A 19,084-nucleotide genomic window follows, 5' to 3' on the forward strand; every position below is an offset into this window, starting at 1 on the left:
TCAGCAAGGAGATCGGTAGGAGAAATCAAAAAGGTGAGCGACAGAGAGAAAGGAAAGTTATCCCAAGTACAGACATTTTTAGTTTTTGTTCTGTTCGGCCAGACAAAGAAAAAATATTTCCGCTAGTCGTGTAGTACTGTCGCCAAAACTGTTTACAAGGAAGCTAGCAATAACACGCGAATGAGTTCCGTGGTATGGAAAGCAACAAAGCGCGATTTGTACCCCAAAATAATATTCATGCAAGGCGCACAAATATTCATAAGGGCGCTTAAATGATTTCAGTAAAAACAGTTTTCGCTTGGGACACGATCGTTTTTGAACGCGCTATATAACGATTCCATCAAGGGATGCTGTTGTACTTGTGCAATCATGCCGCTGGCATCACCTTGGGAGCCATTTGGTGAGAGAGCTAGCTCCTTCAAAATGGCCTACTGAACTGGAATAAATTCAATGCCGAGCAAGAATCTCTAAAAGCGCTGCAATTGATCGCATGCCGCCCGGGCCTTTTAGAGCGCGATTGGCCAGCATTCAGCACGATTCATTCGTAAGGGCAATAAAGCAAACGAATAAGTACTTGCTCTTTTTCCCAGAATTACGCGAACACATCTGTATACCAGAAAAATGTTCTTACGGTCGAGAATAATGTCGAGGCCTGCCGGCGCACGACGTTTGTCGCTTGGCTCTTTGCGCAGCTGAAAAACACATTTGGACCGCGTATAGAACGGCAGAAACATGTAGTTGGTCATCTGCGATCGAATATCGCATCACAACTACGCGGGATATTGACGGCGTTGCGAAAAACACAGCAAGTTGTCACCAGACGAGATCAAATCCTCCGCACCATGCCACCAGCAGCGGAATGCTTTGCCCACCAAGGGGCGGGCGCCCCCTTCGCCCCTTCTCCGAAACGTCATTCGTGACGTAGGCCGGGAGAGGTCTGTTGTCAAGGCGCGGGCAACGCCTTCTTCAAAGAAAAAGAGGGGAGGGAGAAGGACTGTTAGGGGCACTTAAGCACTGTTTTTAAGGATATGACGCGACAACGTTAAGAGCTCCAGTCCTCGGCTTCATTTGCAGATGCACGTTCGCGTACTCGTACTTTGCCGCTTTATCACCAATTACTTAATTTGTGCCACTCTTATCCCACAAATTCAGTTTAGCGAACTTAAGCTGCCTCATTATGTGAAACGCTACACGACAGACATAATGTCACCAGATTAACCACGCCTTACTCGGAAGGCTAATGCAGTCTTGAAATTAGGAGGCGCCTGCTTCTGGGAAAGAGAACCATGGCTAGCCTCGACCGCCTATAGTAAAGAGCAGAGATATCACAATGCCAACCACGACCCGGATAGTTTGGGCTATGATTTTTCCAGTTGTGATGTATGGATGGGAGAGTTATACCACGGGGAAGAAAGCGAGGCCCACTTCTTCAGTTTTGGAGGCCGAGGCGAAGTAGCGAGGAAAGCCTGTGCTTCTTTTCTCTCGATCTATCTATTTCGTTTCCCTCTATTCTGTCTATCCCTTTTGAATTTTCGACCGCTGCGCCGACATCACCCGGCGACCATTAAATCGCGCGTCACCGGCGTCATTTGAACGGTGTGTGCGCGCGTTTCGGGAGCTCCGCCAGTCGCTTTGCCGCGCAGCCGCCAGCCTTTGGTGAGCAGACTTTGCAGCTCCGGTCGCTTAGCCATGTTGTTATTTGACGTGCTCGTAATTTATTCATCTCAGTGCAACGGCAGATACTGAAGTGCTTGGTGTACCCTTGAAGTTCGAAATCTGTCCCTACCCTATCTCGAGATGCGCTGGCCAGCGCGTTTTAGGATTCCTATGAGTCACTGAAGGGCAGCGCTTAGCTTTGGACGGCACGCCACTGCTTATGCGTCGTTTCTTCTTCAAATGATCGGATACAACTCGGATCGACACGCAGAAAAGCCTTTGGAGATAGTGGACGAGCACATCAATGCGAGTGCACATAGTGACCTTTCGCTCGTGCGTGATGTATGTATGTATTTTCAGTAATACGGAAAGTTGAGCTAGTTGGTACATGATAGCAAATTACGAGCGCTGCGACGGAGAACAACGAGATAGTAATGACAAGGACAGGCGCTACTATCAACTGAACGTTTATTCGAAGAACACAGATTAAATACTCGCAGAAGACAACCAAAGGCACATGCGCTTCACAGATTTTTCCTAGCTATCCAGATATACAATCTCACATTCTTGGATGCTTACAGATGGTGAGCTCACGCACGTGTCACTGTTTTTATGGATGTGATATGACTCTGACAGTTCTCTAGTCATTTGATCTTTGTGTCTAAACTTAATTTTGGTTTTGTTAAAAAGCGGTAGGCATTTCTTCCTACTAGGCACATTTGACACACTGGGTTTATTCAGATGACAGTCCCTGTAATGGAGGGCCAAATTGGATGAGGGGGCACTATTCAAAGAAGTGTTATGCTGGCGCAGGCGCGTATTAATACATTTGCCGGTTTGCCCTATATAATTTTTCCCACATTTAAAAGGTACTTCATACACAACCCCTTCTTCACATGCGACAAAACGCGAATCATGGTCCACTTGGCACACACCTTTTCTTGTTCTACTTTTTTGTTTCTGATCTCTAGCCCTTCTGTCAACAACCGCACAAATTTTGCCCAGCTTATTAGGAACCGAAAATAACACTTTCACTCCATATCTACTGCCGATTTGCTTAAGCCTGTGGGATAACCGATGGATATACGGGATCACTGCATACTTCTTTCTATCGCTATTGATATGGACTTGTGTATCTTCTCTACCAAAAGCCTTAATCTTCTTTATGATTTTATTGCTAGCTAGAATTATCACATCCATCGGGAAGCCCGCTAACCTTAACCTTTGGACCTGTTGTTTGAAACTACTATCTATGGCGTGAACACATGATTTTGTAACAGCAGAACTTAAACAAGACACTGCAATGCCACATTTTACTATCTTCGAATGACCTGAATGGTAACTAAGCAAGGGCTTCTCTGACCACTGGCTTCTCCAATCGCAGTTTGTGCCTTCAAGGCTCGGTTAGCTTCGTGGCATGCTAGACGTGCTCTTTGCCCCGTTGAGGTCCAGGTATTGTGTGGTGGTTTGCTCCCGTCCACTGGGCAGAATCGCAGGATCTGCAGGATTGTGGCTTCGGAGTGGTGGCGACAGCATCGTTACTACAAGGACTGCCTCTGGGTGGCGTGTGGGAAGAACAGGCTCCGTGTGCGGAACTTCCGTGCGTGGTGCGAACAAGCGATGAAGCACACTGACTTCCTTTGGTACTCCGCCCGTCCCTGGTTACCCTCCAAAGGAACGTCTCCGGACTCTGAAGGGAAGCTCTTGGTTTTGGGCGATCATCATCATCATCATCATCATCATCATCATCAGCCTGATTATACCCACTGCAGGGCGAAGGCCTCTCCCATATCTCTCCACTTAACCCGGTTCTGTGCTAGCTGCATCCACTTGACCCCTGCGAACTTCTTAATCTCATCCGCCCACCTAACTTTCTGCCGCCCCCTGCTACGCTTTCCTTCCCTTGGAATCCAGTTTGTTACCCTCAGCGACCATCGGTTATCCGCTCTTCGCACTACATGTCCTGCCCATGTCCATTTCTTCTTCTTAATTTCCACTAGAATGTCGTTAACTTGAGTTATTTCTCTGACCCACTCTGCACGCTTTCTATCTCTTAATGTTACCCCTACCATTTTTCGTTCCATAGCCCTTGGGCGATCAGCCGGTGCCAAAGAAGTTTCAGGAAATCCTCAAGTTGGGTCCGAAATTCGGTGTGCAGCCTTCGTTGGGAAAAGAAGAAAAACTTTCTCTTGGTAGGACTATTGCGCGTCAAGCCCGGAAAGAAGATCAACCCAGGTGCGTTGTAGAATGTGTTGATGCCCTCAAGAAGTGTGACGGAGTGCCTATCAGAAGGTGGGGCTATGTTCCATTGATCGAATTCCTGACGTCCGCAAAAATGCGTGTGGTTGTTTCGGATAAGGAAGGTTATTTTGTTACGCTCCCAGAGAATCTTTTCCGTGAGAAGGCTATGGATTCGATCACCAAGAATTTTAAGCCTGTGCGCACCAGTGCCGTGAAACAAAAAACTGTGGCGTTAAGGCTATTAGGAGAAATGAAGTTAGACAGATTGCACACCTCCATTAAAAAGACGAAGGGAAATTTTTTAGAAGTATTTTTTTCTGCTAAAACACATAAAATTGACATTCCCTTTCGTTCCATTGTTACTGAACGGGGAACCTGGCAATATGTTGTCTCAAGTTTTTTGCAAAGTAATTTATGTTCGCTTTCCGTAATAGATCCATTTCTCGTTCCTAATTCAATGGCAGTTGTAGAATTTTTGAAATGCAGTAATCCTGGTGTGTGTGGCATGTTCAGTATTGATGTGCAGGATTTATTCTATTCATTATCGCATAGTAGGCTCCTCCAATGTGTTAAAAAATGTATAGAAGAGGAAAATGATGAGGGGGCATTCATTTCAAAGTGCGGTGTATCGGTTGGCTCCTTTTTAGAGCTTCTGTCTTTTTATCTTAAATCCACATTTGTTGAATGGGAGGGCAGACTATTTATACAAAAATCTGGGGTGTGCATTGGCTCAAAAGTGGCTCCAGTTCTTAGCAACATATTTCTTTCTTACGTGGACAGATCCATTAATGACAAATTAGGTAACTATGTAAAAAAAGTCTTCCGATATGTAGACGATTATCTGGTTTTTGTTGAAGCTCAGGACTTCAATAGTCAAGTGGAAATGGTTTTAAAAATATTTGTAGACTTTGGGTATGGATTGGAATTTACGTTTGAATTACCGGAGGGAAATCAGCTTCAATTTTTGGATATAAGATTGAAAAAAAAAAGTTGGATCATGTTTGTTGGTCTTTTTTACAGCGGTCAGAGAAGCCCTTGCTTAGTTACCATTCAGGTCATTCGAAGATAGTAAAATGTGGCATTGCAGTGTCTTGTTTAAGTTCTGCTGTTACAAAATCATGTGTTCACGCCATAGATAGTAGTTTCAAACAACAGGTCCAAAGGTTAAGGTTAGCGGGCTTCCCGATGGATGTGATAATTCTAGCTAGCAATAAAATCATAAAGAAGATTAAGGCTTTTGGTAGAGAAGATACACAAGTCCATATCAATAGCGATAGAAAGAAGTATGCAGTGATCACGTATATCCATCGGTTATCCCACAGGCTTAAGCAAATCGGCAGTAGATATGGAGTGAAAGTGTTATTTTCGGTTCCTAATAAGCTGGGCAAAATTTGTGCGGTTGTTGACAGAAGGGCTAGAGATCAGAAACAAAAAAGTAGAACAAGAAAAGGTGTGTGCCAAGTGGACCATGATTCGCGTTTTGTCGCATGTGAAGAAGGGGTTGTGTATGAAGTACCTTTTAAATGTGGGAAAAATTATATAGGGCAAACCGGCAAATGTATTAATACGCGCCTGCGCCAGCATAACACTTCTTTGAATAGTGCCCCCTCATCCAATTTGGCCCTTCATTACAGGGACTGTGATTTGAATAAACCTAGTGGGTCAAATGTGCCTAGTAGGAAGAAATGCCTACCGCTTTTTAACAAAACCAAAATTAAGTTTAGACACAAAGATCAAATGACTAGAGAACTGTCAGAGTCATATCACATCCATAAAAACAGTGACACGTGCGTGAGCTCACCATCTGTAAGCATCCAAGAATGTGAGATTGTATATCTGGATAGCTAGGAAAAATCTGTGAAGCGCATGTGCCTTTGGTTGTCTTCTGCGAGTATTTAATCTGTGTTCTTCGAATAAACGTTCAGTTGATAGTAGCGCCTGTCCTTGTCATTACTCTCTCGTTGTTGTTCTCCGTCGCAGCGCTCGTAATTTGCAAATATGTATTTTATGTATGCGGCGTTTTCACGAATGTCGCACCATTTTTAGAACAGAGATTCAGTTCAAGTGCAAATTTTGAATAAATGATGTGCAAAAGTTCAGTCGTGTAATTACGGTCTTTATTATCGCTTCTGTGAACGCTAGCTGTCCACGAGCGAGGTCGCATGCATTGCGCGCGTACGCTAGAGAGCTCTCTCAAGCTCCCTTTAATGCACTTTTTGCCTAATGTACCATTGCTGCTGCGAGACCTCCCCCATCGACCCTTCTCCTCGTGCCGAGAATGGTTCGGTCCATAGTTGGGCGTCCAAACGGTCGGGTCCCAGACGGCCATAGACGTCCGACGGACGTCCTTTTTCGGACATCCGACGGAAGTCCGGTTGTGTTCGATATACGTACAGCGGACGTCCGTCGGACTATCGTTCGTGGATCCGGATCGCGTCCCACGGACGTCCGACGGGCACCCGGAGGCGGACATTCGGACGTTTCCCGGAACATGCTTGCAGGGCCCGCTATTGGTGTAAAAACTTGCCAATAACATTCGTGTAAAGCTCAGCAAGCATGTGCCATGGAAATTTCAGTCACATACTAGTGCTCAATGCCTTTGTCGTGAGAGTAAAGCAGACAATAGAATATGCAACAGGTTCAAGTTTCCTGTTGTCTGCTTTACTTTCACACACAAAGCACTGAACAGTAGTGTGCAATTAAAACTTCCATCAAAGAGGCACATATGCTAGCTGAGCTTTACACAAATGCACCATTCCTGAAAACATGCTAAGTGCATAGGCATACCAGCATGCGAGGTTGTAAAAAAAGCATTTTTTTGGCTTTATTGCAAAAACTGCATGCATAAATAGTCTACACTAAACAAATATCGATGTTAAGGAATGGCATGGTAAAATGCAGGCCAACTGGAGTATTAAGAATCTGCTTGAATAATTTTTTTTAATTATCCTTGGCCATGACAGCTCTTCCCTTGGGGAGGTGGTGGAGGAAAAGGTATTTATTGAAACCTAATATTTCGGAATTAGCGAGGAGATGATCGAGTTCTCTGTGGGCGGCCTCCGCAAGCCGGGATTCCAGGAGCAGTTACTATCCTGTGCATTTGCTCGATCAGCTGTTGCTGGTCTTTCAGGCCTAAGATGGAAAGAGCAGGCTGGGCTCCTCCTGCAATAGAAGGGGAAATGAAATTCAAGTTATCTGTGCTGAACTTTGATTACACATCTCCAAGGGCAACTGCCAGTTTCTCTCAATTGCTTTTTCCAGGTGGCACTGTACGCATGCATCTCCATTCAGAACTGTCACATACTATATAGAAAGGTCATATAACTGCACCAAAACCCATGCAGAATAACAAAAGATACAAACGTCGTTTGACCAGAACCTGGCATTCAGTATTTTAATGTTTTTATGTCTTTTTGAACATGCCACTCTGACCAAACATGGCATGTTATGCTTGCTGCTATGCGCCCTCAGCAATGCCCAAGACATGGAGTGCACATGCAGAGAAACTAAGCATAAAGGATGCTGTATATGAACATAAAGCACAGCCAGAGCATTGCAGTATTACACAGGTACGCATTGGCGGCAGAAACCTGCATTTTGAGCGGTTTAACAGGCAGATTTCTAAAGTCATTGTTCCTGCTCTGAAAAAAAGTGATCAATAATAACATCATTTAAAATTGTTACCTTTTTGTTCTATAAACTGCACATTTCGCTGGTTTCCATGTGCCCTCTACCGAAGACATTCCCTGGACGTGTCGGGGGTATATCGACATCAACATCTAGGCTACAAGCGTCTAGAAAGCGTCTCCTTAGAGCAGCTGCGACGAAGTAACTTATCTGATAACATGCAAGCTGCTGCAGCAGAATAAAGATAGACATTTGACATGTGGCTAAAGCCCAATGTGGAAGCATAGCCCGCCGCAGTGATTGCGCAGTGTTCATGCTTCTACAAGAGTTAAAAGTAAAGTTAAAAGTAAAGTAATTTGTTTACCCACAGCGCTATATGTGACATTACAATAGCAAGGCTTATAGTCACACAAAACACAAAAAGCTGACAACCACAAGCTCCTGATGTATTACCGGCAGCATGCAGCATGGATGTTAGTTACTGAAATATGGCTGCACAATTCTGGCAACCAGCTGTGCATGTATGTCATGGATTTCTCAACTACGCACAACAAATTACAAAAAAAATAATGGTATTTATAAATGCAGCCAGCTGTTCACAAGAAACACTGTAGCTTATTTATGGGGAAGGTAGTGGGCGCCAAAGAAACTGCCCCTGTAAAGGCGCCTAATTTGCCCCTATGTAATATCGGGGACAAGTGTGTGGACTACACAAACTGCAAACAAAGCACATAACTTTCACATCGACCAGGAAACTCTGACCATACTTGTCGATGTGAAAGTTGAACATTAGTTCTTTCATGTGTGCAAGAGAAATAAGGTCACAATTCGTTTACATCGCGATTCTAGTCCAAAATCTACACATACTGTCCAGAGACTTTCACCCCCGCAGTATAAGCCACCACTTGGGTAAGAGATTAGTAAAAGAAGTGTATAAAAGACATTAGTGCTGTTGGACAGCCATAGCTATAAAAATGGTATTGACATTGGAGTACTGCCTTAAGGCGGGGCCTAGGGCATTACAAAAGCAAGAGTTAGTGTCCGCTGGTCCTCATTTGAAAGAACAAAAAGAGGGGAGGGGGGGGGAAGAAATCTACCTCAACTACATGTTTTGAGTGACACCAAGCCGCAGTTAGTATTAAAGATATCACACAGTTTTGTGGAAGATTTGGGAGCGCTTTGCTGCTTTCTTACAGGATTGGACAAAAGAGCTCACCATCTTCAGAAAGGCACGTTATATAGAAATGAAAATAGTGCATTTACTGCATCTGGCCACAACAACTTGCACACGGAGAGGAAGATGAACTGAAAATTTTATACATGAATGTAGGTGCAGCAGTGGCGAAGCGGTAGAACATCCGCCTCGCATGCAAGAGGACCGGGGTTCAAATCCCGGTGCCGCGCAATTCTCCACCGGATAAAAAAAAAAAAATCCGCGTGTCGATGGTTGCATACACAGGTTTGGGGTGCGACCTGATTTCGGTGAACACCTCCGGCAACGCACTCCCTCACCAGAACAGGAGTTGGCCACCCTGGTGCAGTAATTGGCCACAACCTCCTATGATAAGCTCCATAAAACCCCGGCCCTCAGTCACCAGCGGCTGCGCAACAACTGACCACGGCGGCGGTCAGACCTGTGACGCAGCAGGGGGTGCTAAGAAAGCCTGGCTCCGCTGGACAGGCCGCCATTGGAAACTGACCCTGGCAATTCGTTTAATGCTAGAACCCTAGCTAGTGAAGCTAGTTTAGCAGTGCTGTTAGAGGAACTAGAGGGCATGAAATGGGATGTCATAGGGCTTAGTGAGGTTAGGAGGCCGAATGAGGCATATACTGTACTGAAGGATGAGCATGTACTGTGTTATAGAGGTTTACCAGAGAGGCGACAACTTGGAGTAGGTTTCCTGGTCAATAAGTATATAGCAGGTAATATAGATGAATTCTATAGTATTAATGAGAGGGTGGCAGGCATCGTAATTAGGCTTAATAAGAGGTATAAACTGAAGGTTGTACAGGCCTATGCACCCACATGTAGTTATGATGACCAGGCAGTTGAAAGCTTCTATGAAGATGTAGAATCGGCAATGCGAAAAGTAAAGACGCAGTATACTGTACTAATGGGCGACTTCAATGCCAAGGTAGGGAAAAAACAGGCAGGAGACGAGGCAGTAGGTGACTATGGCATTGGTTCTAGGAATAGCGGGGGGGAGTTACTAGTTGAGTTTGCAGAGCGCAATAACTTACGAATCATGAATACCTTCTTCAGCAAACGGAAGAACCGGAAATGGACATGGAAAAGTCCTAACGGAGAGACTAAAAATGAAATCGACTTCATAATGTGTTCAACCCCCGCCATTGTGCAGGATGTAGAGGTAATCGGGAAAGTGCGATGCAGTGACCACAGGACGGTGAGGTCCCGAATTAGGCTAAATCTGAAGAAGGAACGCAACAGATTAGTAAGAAAGAAACCCATCAACGAATTAGCGGTGAGGGGGAGGGCAGAAGAGTTCAGGATCTCGGTACAGAATAGGTTTTCAGCTCTAACTGAGGATGACGACATTACCCTAGAGGCAAGGAACAATAATTTCAGAGATATCATTACTGAGTGCGCGGTAGAAGTAGGCGGTAGGATAGTTAGAGAGGATACCGGTAAGCTGTCTAAGGAGACGAAAGATTTGATTAAGAAACGCCAGAGTATGAAAGCTTCCAATCCAACAGACCAGATCGAATTGGCCGAGATATCAAAGCTAATCAATAAGCGCAAGGTGGCCGATATAAGGAAGTATAACATGGAGAAAATTGAGCATGCTGTAAAGAACGGGGGAAGCCTTAAAGCGGTAAAGAAGAAATTGGGCATAGGCAAAAACCAGATGTATGCGCTAAGGGACAAGGCGGGCAACGTCATCACTAATATGGACAAGATAGTCAAAGTAGCCGAGGAGTTCTATACAGATCTCTACAGTAGCCAAAGTAGTCAGGACCGTAATGAGATTGGCGGTAGGGAAAAACAGTCAGACGTTCCACCAGTGACAAAGGACGAGGTCAAGAAAGCACTAGAAACTATGAAAAGGGAGAAATCAGCTGGGTAGGATCAGATAACTACAGATTTGCTAAAGGACGGGGGGATATCGTACTAGAAAAACTGGCCACCCTGTATACGCAGTGCCTGGTGTCATCGACGGTACCGGAACCATGGAAAAATGCAAACATTATCCTCATTCACAAGAAAGGGGACTCTAAAGACCTTAAAAATTACAGACCAATCAGCTTATTGTCTGTTACGTATAAGGTATTTACTAAGGTAATCGCTAATAGAATCAGGACAACCTTAGACAGCAATCAAGCGAAGGATCAAGCAGGGTTTCGGAAACGGTTCTCTACTATCGATCATATCCATACCATCAATCAGGTGATAGAAAAATGCTCGGAATATAACCAGCCCTTATACATAGCATTCATTGATTACGAAAAAGCATTTGACTCAGTTGAAATCTTGGCTGTGATGCAGGCATTGCGAAATCAGGGGGTAGACGAGCCGTACGTGAAAGTGCTGGAAGATATATATAGTGGCTGCACAGCAACCATAGTTCTGCATAAAGAAAGTAACAAAATTCCCATAAAGAGAGGTGTTAGGCAAGGAGACACAATCTCCCCAGTACTATTCACAGCTTGTTTAGAGGAAGTATTCAGACTTGGAATGGGAGCAGTTAGGGATAAGGGTAGATGGAGAATACCTCAGTAATCTGCAGTTTGCTGATGACATTGCCTTGCTAAGCAACTCGGGGGATGAACTGCAAATAATGATTGATGACCTAGACAGTAAAAGTAGAAAGGTAGGCTTGAAAATCAATATGCAGAAGACTAAGGTAATGTTCAACAGCCTCGGAAAGGAACAGCAGTTTACATTAGGTAGCGAAATACTGGAAGTAGTAGGCGAATATGTCTACTTCGGACAGGTAGTAACCGCAGATCCTGACCATGAAAAGGAAATAACAAGAAGAATAAGATTGGGATGGAGCACATTTGGCAAGCACTCGCAAATTATGACTAGCAGCTTACCGGTATCGCTCAAAAGGAAAGTATACAACAGTTGCATCTTGCCTGTACTCACCTATGGGGCTGAAACGTGGAGGCTAACCAAGAGAGTTCTACTTAAGTTAAGGACAACCCAGAGGGCTATGGAACGAAAAATGGTAGGGGTAACATTAAGAGATAGAAAGCGTGCAGAGTGGGTCAGAGAAATAACTCAAGTTACCGACATTCTAGTGGAAATTAAGAAGAAGAAATGGACATGGGCAGGACATGTAGTGCGAAGAGAGGATAACCGATGGTCGCTGAGGGTAACAAACTGGATTCCAAGGGAAGGAAAGCGTAGCAGAGGGCGGCAGAAAGTTAGGTGGGCGGATGAGATTAAGAAGTTCGCAGGGGTCAAGTGGATGCAGCTAGCACAGAACCGGGTTAAGTGGAGAAATATGGGAGAGGCCTTCGCCCTGCAGTGGGTATAATCAGGCTGATGATGATGATGATTTACAACAGGTGAAACAATGACCATGATCTATGCCGAAGGCGAAAGAGATCAAAATTTAGCTCAGAACGAGTTCTCCAGGCCGCGGGGCCGTTTCATTAACTTCGGGACTCCGCCCACATTTCTCATCCCCAATGACAACGAACTCACACATGACTGGCTAACAAACATTTTGGCATGTCTTTCCACTTTCATAAGTTCTTCACCCTCTCCCTAATACAAGCAATGCAAAAGGGACAACAAATTCATTTCACAACAAGCAGAATTTAGAGAATGGACCTCGAAATGATTGGCTCACTAGGTCACATGCCAAACTCTCTCCCCTAGGAAAAAAAAAATTAGAACCCATCAAAACGGTGTCCCACGTGCGCAACCATTGCCCAAAGCTTGCATCCTTGGCGGCTCCTTTTACAGGGCAATTATTGCAATTATTGGCGTCCGAGTCAGCACCATTGCGGACCACATCAGAAGAGCCAACCCACATCCTCCCGCTCCGCATCATACCGTCACTGTTACACACTTGCCCTTTTTCAACGCCGCCATCTCCCACCATTGTTGACATCCAGGGTTGGAATACTCAACGAGACCCCACTCAGCGCGCCTGCACTGAATAATTGTCACTTTTATGGGCTCCCCAACAAGGAAGCGGGCCTTACACCCTTCAACCTGACAGTGTTTTTTCTTTGAACGATAAGCAGTTCTTCCAAAAGAGGTGCTCGTTTCAAAGCTGTGCTGCCTCCGGGTGATGGGTCCAGTCAGCGTACTAAGGACCCCTTAGTACGCTTAGTACTAAGGACCCCTTAGTTGTATACTGTTCATAAAGCTCCTTAAATAAAAATGAGCCCCCTACATGACACAGCAACGAGAACAAACTGCCTGTCCCCGCGTCTTCGAGTGCGACAGCAAAGTCCTCGGAAGAGGGGACTTCTTTCCCTCTCTGCCTACGTTTCCGTTAAGCACTGTAGCTGCTGTAGCTGCCTCTCTGTGCGCGTCTCTCCGCCTCCTGTCCGAGGGCAAGTGGGAGACGGCCGCAGCTGGGCATTGAACAGGTGACCCAAAAAGAGCAGACTAATAATGGTGCCTAGCATACCCACCGATCCCTTACAGAAATCATTAAAGAAATGAAAGCAACACATCAGATAACGCTACAATGTTTCTAAGTGCAAAGTCGACAACTCCAAGTCATATAAATATATGTACATCTCTGCACATTAACTCGACAGAAACAGTGCAGAGTAAACTAATAATTCAGTGTCTAGCAACACTATTAAAAGGGGATAAAGGCCATGGGGGGCTGCGATTATTAGTACCGTTTTGCCTTTAAACTACAATAACATACTTGTTGCAAGCTTAAAATCAAAGATTCACACCTGTCCCACCCACAGAAATGGAACACACATCTGACTCAAGTCTGCAGAGAAAGAGCAAGCTAGACTATTGAAGATGCACCCTTGGTTATTTTTCTGGCATTTCTGAGGGTGAAAAATCTGACTTGTCAGTAGCATGTATATGAATAAGAATCCTATGACAGTAAATGCATCAGATTTTCTGGAGTGGCTTCTCTTTGCTGACCACATATGAGGTGAGCTATAATTTATCCAACTTGGCCTAGGTTTATTCTATGAATAACAAAGCTATAGCAGGTACACAGTCGTCCACTCAGGCTGAACATGCGAGTGCGTGGCATGCACTTTTTGAGATGCCACTGCATCCATCGCAGCTGCACACCGTAGCGAAGAGGCAGACAGCGTGAAGTACCAGCCTCTAGTCCCTCTACCACCACTGGGGTCCCAAACTAGGGACCCCTTGTTTTTGTCAGGACAGGCCCCCTCAGGGTCAGCTAGTGAGTAACCTCCTGTATTTGTATCTGATGGCAATGTTTTCCACCACCACCCACAATACGCAGCTGCGCATCATAGCAGATGTGAAGCAACAGTTCCTGGTCCTTCTATGCATAAGCCACTTTGCCTTGATGCATGCCTGCGCACCATAGTAAAGAGGCAGACGACATGACGCAGCAGCTCATGGTACCTTTACACATGAGCCCCCCCACTGTACTTCAATACGCACCATAGCAAATATACAGACTACGCCACACAGCAGCTCCTGGTCCCTCTATGCATAAGCCATTTTGCCTCAATACGCACCTGCGTACCTGAGCGAAGAGGCAGACATGAAGCTGCAGCTCCTGGGCCCTCCATGCACAAGCCACTTAGCATCAATGCACAGCTGTGCACTGTAGTAAAGAGGCGAAGAACGTTAAGCAGCAGCTCCTGGTCCCTCTATACATCAGCCATTTTGCCTCGATGTGCATCTGCACACCGTAACAAACAGCCAGATGTGACAAAGAAGCTCCTGGTTTCTCTACACATAAACCACTTTGCCTCAATGCACGTCTGCACACCGGAGCAAAGAGGCAGATGACGTGAAGCTGGAGCAGCTAGTCCCTCTACGCACAAGCCACTTAGCCTTGATGCATGGCTGTGACGGATGCATTGCTATTTTGCAAACTGCATGCCACACATTCCCATTCAAGCTAAGAGTGGACGACTGTGTAAACGTAAAATACTGGTTATTTACTTCAACGGACAATGACAAAAAGTAACAAGGTGGACAATGTAAAAAGAATTTGCTGCATAAAGTTTGTTGAAACCAGTTCTACATCCTACATGTAAACAAGCTAAAACCTTAATGTCGAAGGGATGTCCTGTGTGTTTAAAATCATCACGCTCAAACAACTTCAACACTGACAATCATGATTCAATATTAATAATATAGATAATGATACAATACTCACTTTTAGCCATACCAAAGAAATGAGAATGCAAAGGGATGTTGCTGTTTTTCCCCCGGGGATGACAGTTTTCCATGTTCAAAGTGCTGCTTCCTGTTGGCTTACGAAATCGGCTACAGCAAATGGCATCTGAAAAATTTTTGGAAGCCTCATGCTAGTCTTCAACGAGAAAAGCATTGCCATACAGAAGGAGAACACAAATACTTTTACAACACACTAAAAGTACCAACTGCGGTGCTGTTTTTAGGATGACTAGGTAGAGGTTTTGCTGTAGCAAGCCAAATGTTAGCCTTCAATAAGAAAAGCATTCCCATACAGAAACAGAACACAAAAACTTTTACAACACATTAAAAGCATCAATTGCACAAATGCTTGTAAGATGACCAGGTACAGGTTTCTGCTATAGCCCACATCATGTGACCAGCGGTTATCAGAAGCCTTGTATGTGAGCATGATGCCCTAGATTCAATTTATGGCTATCACTGTATTAACAAGCATGGGTTTAAAGCTACTTTAATATGATAATCTAAAAGCATGGTAAGAGCTTTCGGTGCGAGACATAAGCTCAGTATCATGCACTATAAGGTGCTGCATGGCTCTAGTGTAGCTTTGGCATTATTTCGCTGTCAATAATGCAATGAAGTTCTGAGGAGCCTTTGAATATCTGTAAGGACAAAGCAACAACAATTTTGTTTTCATCTCACTTTTGCTCAACTCGTTTGTTTTATTTTTGAGCCCGCGGCTTGCATGGCCTCCCAGTATGCCTGTTTTGCATAAAAGAAGGCGTTGCAGGCACCAGAGCTCACAGCCCTAATGTATCGCGGCGGCGGTATGTCAAATTCCTGCCAGAACCGCGCAGAACAACAGGTCAAGAAAAAGACAAGTGCTGACTTTTTTTTTTCTCTCATCTCCTTGTCCGGTTCTGCGCGGTTCGGTCCCACATGCATAACCAACATGCGCAAGGTGCTGTCCTGGTTTCTCAAAGCTGAAGGAGAGTACTAAACCTTTAGTTATTTAGTAGCTACAGCCGTTCCTTCTAGAAACTGTAGTTGACGTAAAGCTCGAGAGAGAAAGATCAGCGGCTGTCCATTGAAAAAAAAAAAAAAAAAAAAAAGAAGAAAGAAAGAAAAAGAAGAAAAAAAAAAAAAAACTCGCGACGTTTTCACAAGTGTAGACATGTCGCACGATAGGCTCGAGGAGTGCAAAAGTTTTCTCGTATAGTTTTTACAACTCAGCACGTTGCGCATGGTTAACAAATTAACTCCTTTAAAGCTCGGGCAGGCACTCCTTTATCAGAGACAGAGAAGTTGCGCGGCTTACTGGCGCAGCGTCCAGTAATGCCGAGAAAGATGGCCCTCAGACTTGAGGCTGCACTTTAGTTAGTCGGCGCGGAGCCATCCTGTCAGTATCGCCTAAAACACTCGACCGTTCGGCTGCCCAAAAGCTCACCACTATCGGTGCATCGAAAAGTTCCACTAAAGAAACAAAAGTTCGGTGAAATACTTACTTTGGAATCGGCGGGTGAACAAAGTGTGCCAGCCGCACCAAGCCACAGCAAAAAACAATGCTAGCAGTGCATTACAGCCGTAGGTATTTGTAACTGCGCAGAAAATGCAGAACACGGAAACGTGAAGCCATCTTCCATGACTAAACTTCAACTTGTCAGGTGGATTGGATTGGCTCATTTCAGATTTTTTTGAGGATAGGTTCGGTTTCGTTCTTTTTGAGCTTGCTGCTTGCTGCTGTTGTTGTTCTCCTCTAATGTGATGGCACATACCCACACAGGGGGATCGGCCAAGAATTGGGGTGCAGAGATATTAGATTTTGAGATGTATAACTACATCGGAAAAAAAAATAATAATAAATGCTAGGGAATAGAAAAGGAAATGTAGATATGATAAACCAAAATATATAATAGTAAATACTAACGCACGCAGTAAGAGAATAGTAAGATTTATATGTACAGAATAAAACTTCAAAGCATATTAGCCAGGTAGACGTTTTGTTTCTGTTAAGAAGTTTTGAATGGCGTTGAAAACATACCTGTGGCTGTACCCAAGCATGGTGGCACCGAACGATAATAAAATTTGGCTGCTCAAATTAAGACCCAGCTGTTGTAACGGCTTCTCTAAGTACCGTTTTCTCATCATGGTAAAACGGCGGCAAAATATCAAGAAATGGTCTATTGTTTCCGGTTCCCCGCAGAATGCGCAGACAGGAGAAAGCGCCAAACCAGACCTGTGCATATAGAAATTTAGGGGCGGAATACGACAGCGTAGCCTTGTTAGAGAGACCTCAGTCTGCCTTGATTGACATGATTTCCTATTCCACGAATACTTGAGGTGCAGGTAGTCATCCGAGGATAAAATAGATCCAGACTGCGTGCTTAATAAGGCACGCCGCCGAAATCTTGCTGCTGTTATGTACGCTGTTGCCGGGAGGATGGGCAATACAGGGCCGTTCATAGAATCTTTGGCTAGTCTGTCTGCAATCTCATTGGCTGTCACATTGCTGTGTCCTGGTACCCACACTATATGTATGAGCCTCAAATGTGAGGGGAGCAATGAAAGAAAGGTGTTTAAAATTTGCGAATCCATATTCGAAGAAAGCGACAAGCACAAAGAATAAGAGTCTGTAATTACAGCCACTGTTGAGTATGTTGTGTCTAGTTTGCGCAGAGCAAGCACCACCGCCAGCAACTCCGCCTGGAAAATTGGAGTAAAATCCGGAAGACGGACTGAAAAAGCCCAGTCTAAAAGCGGACAGTATATTCCAACGCCGGCTTTTTCATTAAATTGAGAAGCATCCGTTGCTATTGTTATGCTAACGGGAAGACTTTGTAAATGATCTTCTAATAATCCATTTAAAATGTGAGGTGCTAAGTGTTTCGCATTATTTGGGAAAATGTCATCAAAGATAATTTGAACCGACGATGCACTTACTTTTGTTGGAAAGATGTTAGAAAGGACTACGTGCAAAGGTTGTAACAGATTTTGCACTAGAATTACCTGCGGGGTATGAAACCGAGGCCATACGACTCCAAAAAAGGAGTCTGGCTCGCAACAAAAAATTGATATGGAGCGGTGGAATTGTGATTCATATATTTTCAGATACGTCTGGACAGTCAAGAATTGTAATCTAGTTATTAACGGTGGTATTCGGGCTTCAAGGTATAATACATTATTAGCCACGAATTTGGGGAGCCCAAGGCATAATCTAAGCGCTTCCCGCTCTAAAAGAACAAGCGGACGAATTTTGTAAGCAGGTGAACCAGAAAATAACACAGATCCAAATTCTATAATTGGGCGGACATACATAACATAAATCATTAATAGTGCGTCTCGCCGCATCCCAGACCTTGGACTGCTTAACCTGCGCAACATACCCACAGCACGTGCCCCCTTCGCTGCAACATGTTCAATGTGATCCCTCCATGCCAGATGGTCATCGTAAATCACCCCTAGATATTTCAAAGACTTAACTTGAGGAATCATTTCCTGCTTAAATGTTAGAGCAAGAGTTACCGGATCCTGAATTTGGAAAACAAGGAACGCGCACTTTTTAACATTTAATTTAAATTTTAAGTCATCTAACCAATTTTGAAGGAAGCTTAGGTACGATTGCAGGCGCCTGTTGAGGGATTGAATGTCAGGTGCAGCCGTAAAGAATGCGATGTCATCCGCATAGACATACGTGCGGATCTCCTGATGAGTGGGAATTGAACTCATTAAAATGTTAAAGAGCACGGGCGAGAGAACTGCCCCTTGAGGGACACCTCTGGTTTGTTGATATTTGCTAGAATGTACTCCATTCAATGAACAGTAAAATTGTCTGTTTTGTAGGAATGTAGATATCCAATCAATTAAGTATTGTGGAAAGCATAGCGATTCTAATCTGTGCAATAAAATTCGGGGCTCTACACTATCATAAGCCTTCTCTATATCTAGAGTCACCAATGCAGCATGCATTTTTTTGCGCCGCGCAAGAAGAATTCGACTCTCAAGGTCGGTATGTGCATTCCATATTGAAAATTTTGCTCGAAATCCGATTTGACAGGGACTAAGAATATGTTTTTGTTCGACAAACTCGGTAACACGTTTGAGTACGACCCTTTCAATTAATTTTACCAAGTTTGATGTTAAAGGTATTGGTCTGATATTTTCCAAAGTATAGCCACCGCCATTGTGTTTCCGTAAAGGAATCACTTTGGCTAGTTTCCAGTCACCAGGTATCCAAGAATGAAT

The 19,084-nt window shown here is 44.4% G+C and overlaps 1 long non-coding RNA gene across 1 annotated transcript; it reads right to left on the reverse strand.

The window, feature by feature from the left end:
• Positions 1-6,272: 6,272 nt before the first annotated feature.
• Positions 6,273-16,499, reverse strand: LOC146186808 (uncharacterized). The gene is made up of 3 exons (XR_014708170.1): positions 16,348-16,499; positions 14,844-14,969; positions 6,273-7,059 (listed from the first exon to the last, which is right to left on the reverse strand). It is a non-coding gene; the product is annotated as an uncharacterized LOC146186808 (long non-coding RNA).
• Between the last annotated feature and the right edge of the window lie 2,585 nt (positions 16,500-19,084).

Source organism: Amblyomma maculatum, chromosome 6, assembly GCF_055883805.1.
Source record: "Amblyomma maculatum isolate TAMU_Amacu chromosome 6, ASM5588380v1, whole genome shotgun sequence".
NCBI classification, from domain to species: domain Eukaryota; kingdom Metazoa; phylum Arthropoda; class Arachnida; order Ixodida; family Ixodidae; genus Amblyomma; species Amblyomma maculatum.